The 6,091-nt window shown below is 40.3% G+C and overlaps 1 protein-coding gene across 1 annotated transcript in view; it reads left to right on the top strand.

The window, feature by feature from the left end:
• The window catches only part of TMEM206 (transmembrane protein 206), a 45,771-nt gene that overhangs the window by 26,881 nt on the left and 12,799 nt on the right, over positions 1-6,091 (top strand). The window lies entirely within an intron of this gene.

The raw sequence follows: 6,091 nt of genomic DNA, 5'->3' as shown, positions 1-6,091 counted from the left end.
CTCACCACAACGCCTGGCTATTTTTTGGTTGTGGCCCTCATTGTTTGGCAGGCCTGGCTGGATTCGAACCCACCACCTTAGGTGTATGTGGCTGGTGCCTTAGCCACTTGAGCCACAGGCACCAAGCCAAGAGTTTCACTCTTGCCTCAGGCTAGAGTGCCGTGGCATCAGTCTAGCTTACAGCAACCTCCGACTCCTGAGTTCAAGTGATCTCCTGCCTTAGCCTCCCCAGTAGCTGGGACTACAGCTACATGCCAGAGTGCCTGGCTAGGTTTTCTATTCTTAGTAGAGACGGGTGTCTTGCTCTTGCTCAGGCTAGTTGTGAACTCCTGAGCTCTCAAGCACTTCTTCTGCCTGGGCCTCCCAGAGGCATGAGCCACTGCACCTGGCCTCCTTTCCATTCCATTTGATTTCATTCCATTTCATTCTCTTCTGTTCCATTCTGTTCAGTTCTATTCTTTTATATTCCACTCTGTTTAATTCCATTATATTCAATTCTATTACAGTCCTAATCCTATTCCAGGTTTAAAACTATTCTATTTCTAATTCTAATTTTAATCCAATTCTAAATCAATCCTACTCTAATACTATTCCATGCCACTCTATTCAATTCTATTCGTATTTTATTCATATTCATATTTTATTCTATTGCAATTCTAATCTTATTCTAGATGTACTTTTATTCTAATTCTACTCTATACTAACTCGATTCCATTCTTTTCTATTCTATTCCATGCCATTGTATTCTATTCTAATTCTTCTCTAGTTTTAGTTCTAATTCTATTTCTGTTCTAATAGTTATTTCCTTTCTGTTCCTATTCTCATCCTTTTCCTATTCTAATTCTATTCTGTTCCATTCCATTCCATTTCATTTTATTCTAATTCTAATCCTAGTTGAGTTTTAGTCCTTTTGTAATTCTATTCTAATTCTATTTCTATTCCTATTCTAATTCTGATTCTATTCTGATCCTAATCCTATTCCAGTTGTAGTCTTATTCTAACTATTCTAATTCAATTTATTCCTATTCTACTCTGATTCTATTACATTCTATTTCATTCCATTCTGTTTTATTACAATTCATTCTATTGTATTCCATTCTATTTTATTATTTTATTCTATTATATTCAGTTCACTTTTGTTTTGTTCTTATTCTGTTCTATTTCATTTTATGCCTGTTTTAATTCTATTCCTATTAGAATTAAATAATAGGAAATACTTTAAGAATAGGAATAGAATTAAATAGGCATAATTAGTCTAATTATCATTGTATTTTAATTTTTATTTTAATTCTATTCTAATTCAATTCTATTCTGTTCACCTGTGCTGTATTCTGTGGTATTATAATTCTTTTCTAATTCTATTCCTATTCTAATTCTGATCATTTTCTTATTCTAATCATATTCTTTTTTTTTTTTTTTTTTTTGAGACAGAGTCTCAAGCTGCTGTTCTGGGTAGAGTGCAGTGGTGATGTCATAGCTCACGGCAAACGCCAACTCCTGGGCTCAGGTGATCCTCTTGCCTCAGTTTTTTCTACTTTTAGTAGAGATGGGAGTCTCACTTTTTGCTCAGGCTGGTCTCAAACTTGTTTGCTCAAGCAATCCACCCACCTCGGCCTCCCAGAGTGCTAGGATTATACGCATGAGCCACCATGCCTGGCCTCTAATCATGTTCTAATTCTAATCCTATTCCAATTCTAATTCCATTCCTTTCTATTTTATTCCACTTTATTCTATTCTATTTCATTCAATTCTATTCTTATTCTATTCTAATTATATTCTAATTCAATTCTATTCTCCTATTCTAATTATATTCTTATTTTAATTCTATGCTTATTTCTATTCTTATTCTATTCCTGTTCTTGTTCCTGTTCTAATTCTTATTCCTATTATAATTCCTTCTCCCTATTCTAATTCCTATTCTGGTTCTGCTCCTATTCTAATTCCATTCTCTTCTCTTCTTATCTATTCTATACTTTACTCACTTGAACTTTGGGGATTGGGTCAGATTGGCAGAGTAACAGAAAACACATAGCCCCAAACAGAAGAGGTCTGGTGTGACAGTGCAAGCTTTTCTTCTAACCTCCTGGCTGACGGCACATTCAGAGAGCACAGTCATTGCACAACTGCCTGCTAAGTGGGCCAGCCACACCCTTTGCCCTCTGTGGGTATGCAGAGTTGCAGGGGATAGTGGGCAAAAGATCTGGAACCGTTGTTTGTATAAGCTAAGAGAAGGGTCTCTGCTTGGGCATTGGGAATACAGCAGACATCCACAGTGGACAAGCAAAGAGAACTAAAAGGAATCTCTTTCCAAAGTGAAATACGCTAGAGTACTTAGCTTGCTGGCATTCTGTGCCTACTTCCGCAGAACTTAGTCAGCATTCCCATGCAAAGGAGAGGCCTGTCAGGGAAACAGAGGTATGACACTTTAGAGGAAACCCACACCCCAGACTTATACTAGTTAGCCTAATCCATTCACAAGTAAGAATGGAGAATTAATGGTCACTAGACATTTACATGAAACCAACATTCGAGATGAACAAACAGAATGGACTCAGAGAAATGGAAGCTAATTCAAACAAAAAGGAATGCAGTTAAAAAAAATTCTAACTAGAGCTATATACACAGTAGAAACTGTCTGGAGTCTCTGCTCTCCTCACTCTAAAACACGCCAATGCATGCCCACAGCTGCTTAAATCCCACAGAGAGTGCTTACTCTCCAGATGGCCCTCCTCTAGTAAGGAGTGTGTTGACTAGGGGTCTGTAGGGGCCATTCCCAAACCTGTTTATAGGCATTTGTACTTGTTAAATAGGCATGTAATTCAACTGAATGTTATAAAAGGCCTTGAAATAAGGGGACAAAGGGAGAGTTGTTTCCATGAAAACGAAAAGTTGAATGTAGTTACTGCCTCTAGCACTGAGTGGTTGTTGGTTTTCTCCATTCCTTGAAGTCCATGTCAGTAAACTAATGGAGAAGTTGTCTCCTCCCTATCCACTAGGTGCTCTACCTCAAAGTAGTGGAGAAAGCAAGAACAGAGTGGTTGAGGTCCCATTTAGAGAAAAGAGAATGGGAAGGGCCTAGTGGTGAGGCCCTCCTTTGGCATGAAGTCAGATCCTTGGTTCCACCTTACTGCTCCCCTCTGAGATAGACCACTGTGTGCTCAGGCCTCGTCCGTTGTAGGTTCTGCCTCATTGGTAATCCTTTGTGACCATCTCTGAAGTAGATACTAGAAATACATCCTCCCCGGGGGCTGCACCGCTTTTGCTACTCACTCCCTGCTTGTGTAGTTTTGGGAGCTGCTTTAGGGCCGAAGGGTCAGGATTGGAGGTGGGCGCATCCTCAGTCTTCTGCTGCCTTTGTTTGCTGTGAGATTTCTTCAGAAACATAAGCTTGTGGTGTCAAGTCCGTGTGAAAGCGAATCCCATCAGGGGGTTCGTCCTGTCATATTCCTACATCTTTAGATTCTCATTGCTTTCTGCTGTTCTCTGCCATACTCTCACTTTCCTGATAGTTAACTTTTGTCAAATGCTGTGCTCTAGCCCAATAAGGGTCATTGCCTTTCTAGCCTTTAGGATCCATATCTGTTTTCTTACTACCCACTGTTTTCCTCCTGCCCAAATGTTCAACTGATGACTCATTTTTAGGGTTTTTGTTACCATAACACTCCAGTGTCGTTGGAGATTAGAACCTAGTATATTATATGTTGATCAGAGTACAGGTTAAGCTAGACTATAAAAATGAACCCCCCACATACAGTGGCTCCAGTGAGGGAAAGTCTACCTGTCTCTCTGGTAGATCATGCATCTGGTATGGCACAGTGGGCAGTGCTGCCTCAGAGCATCCTCCAGCAGTGGCTTCTGTCTTGTCACCATGCTGTTCCTTGGGTGGTGTTTAGTCCACAAGGTCAGTGTGTGCTCACATGCCTACCTTTGAGAAGGTGAGATGTGGAGGATGAAGAGTTCCCTTTGTAGGAAATGGTGCAGAGTCGCATGAGTCACTTTTTCACATATTCCAGGACTTCATCAAATGGCCACGTCTGAGGCTATAGCAGGGGAAGTGTGTTCTGTTGTGCCGAAATCTGGGATTTTGGGAAAGTGGTTCTGGTATTAAAGGAAGAAATGGATAATGGAAACTGGGAGAGTTAGTATTCTTGGCTGTACATTTAAAATGTTAAGAAAGGTTGAAAATAAAAAGATCTCTTGGAAGAATATAACAATAAAGCAGAAGTGAACTGGCACTATTCCCATTAGTCAACAGGGAATTCCAGCTGCAAAGGGTTAAAAGAAGGCTGTTTAATATTGACAGGAGTTTCAGCTCCACCACCCTAAAACAACATGCCATTTATATATTTTAAGCAAAACTTGTTAGAAATAAAATAGATCATCACCTCAGAGTGTAACTTTAATACCCCTCTCAGAAATTTGAAGATAAAATAGACAAAAAGTAATAAGTGTAAGTAAAAATTGAATAGCATAATTAATAAATTGGAAATGTATTTGCAACTTTGTATCTGACAGTATATTCTCTTCTAGTCTCTGTAGAACATTTATAAAAGTTGATAGGCTCGGCGCCTGTGGCTCAAGCGGCTAAGGCGCCAGCCACATACACCTAAGGTGGTGGGTTCGAATCCCCAGCCCGGGCCCGCCAAACAACAATGATGGCTGCAACCAAAAAATGGCCAGGCGTTGTGGCGGGCGCCTGTAGTCCCAGCTACTTGGGAGGCTGAGGCAGGAGACTCGCTTAAGCCCAGGAGTTGGAGGTTGCTGTGAGCGTGATGCCATGGCACTCTACCCAGGGGGATAGCTTGAGGCTCCGTCTCAAAAAAAAAAAAAAAAAGTTGATGTAAAGGGCCAGGTACAGTGTCTCAGGCCTGTAATTCTAACACTTTAGGGGGCTGAGATGGGTGTCATGCCTGTGCTCCAGAGTTTGAGATCAGCCTGAGCAAGAGTGAGACCCTGTCTCTACTAAAAATAGAAAAAACTAGCCAGGTGTTGTGGCAGGTGCCTGTAGTCTCAGCTATTTGGAAGGCTGAGACATGAAGATTGCTCAAACCCTGGAGTTTAAGGTTATTGTGAGCTATGATGCCACAGCATTCTACCCAGGGTGACAGAGTGAGACTGTCTCAAAAAAAAGTTGGCATAAAGATATTTTTTCTTGGCTGGGTACAGTGGCTCACACCTATAATCCTGCACTTTGCGATGGTGAGGCAGGAAGGTCATTTGAGACCAGCCTGGGAAATAGTAAGCAAGACCCTGTCTCTAACAAAAAAGAAAAAAATAAGCCGGGTGTAGTTGTGGTGTTTGCTTGTAATCCCAGCTACTCAGCAGGCTGAGGCAGAAGAATCGCTTGAGGCCAGAAGTTTGAGACCAGCCTGGGCAACAGTAAGACTCCATCTTTACAAAAAAGAAAAAAAAAATTATCCTGGTATGGTGGTACACACCACTCAGCTACTCAAGAGGCTGAGGCAGGAGGATCACATGAGGCCAGGAGTTTGAGGTTGCCGTGAGCTATGATGATACAACTACACTTTAGCCTGGTGACAGAATGAGATTCTGTCCCACCAAAAAAAAAAAAAAAGTTGTTTGTCTTTCTTTTTTTTTTAATTTAAAAATTCAGTTTATTGTGGAAGTCAATTTAAAACAAGCTAGTTTTAAAGTACATTTAGAAAAGCATATGTACAAAAATATCCAAGACAGGTTTGGGGATGGGAGGAGTCGTATAGAGGGGACGTGCCCAGTAAGATATCTGAGCAGTGTAAAACCACAGGAATCAAAGCACTACAGTATTGGCACAGAGATAGATAAATTTGTGGCTCATATAAGGGCCAGGAGCAGACATACATAATTGTTTTATACTTTAATTTAGTATAGAATAAAGAAGAGAGAGAAAGAGGCTTTAAAACCCTCAATCTAACTATTGTTTGTGGGGTAGGAGTTAGATCTCTATTTCATACTGTTTACAAAACTTGAAGGAAGATATATAAAGTATCTAAATGTAAAAAAGATTAAAAAGTGATGTAAAGAAATACAGGCGATTTCAAATCCGACCTCGGCCAGCTAAAACAGCAATGAGAATTGCAACAAAAATAGCCTG

The sequence above is a fragment of the Otolemur garnettii genome, unplaced genomic scaffold (assembly GCF_000181295.1).
Source record: "Otolemur garnettii isolate 467f Iridium unplaced genomic scaffold, OtoGar3 scaffold00178, whole genome shotgun sequence".
Taxonomy (NCBI): domain Eukaryota; kingdom Metazoa; phylum Chordata; class Mammalia; order Primates; family Galagidae; genus Otolemur; species Otolemur garnettii.
The sequence above is the reverse complement of the archived record's forward strand: the minus strand, read 5'-3'. Positions and strand labels throughout refer to the sequence as shown.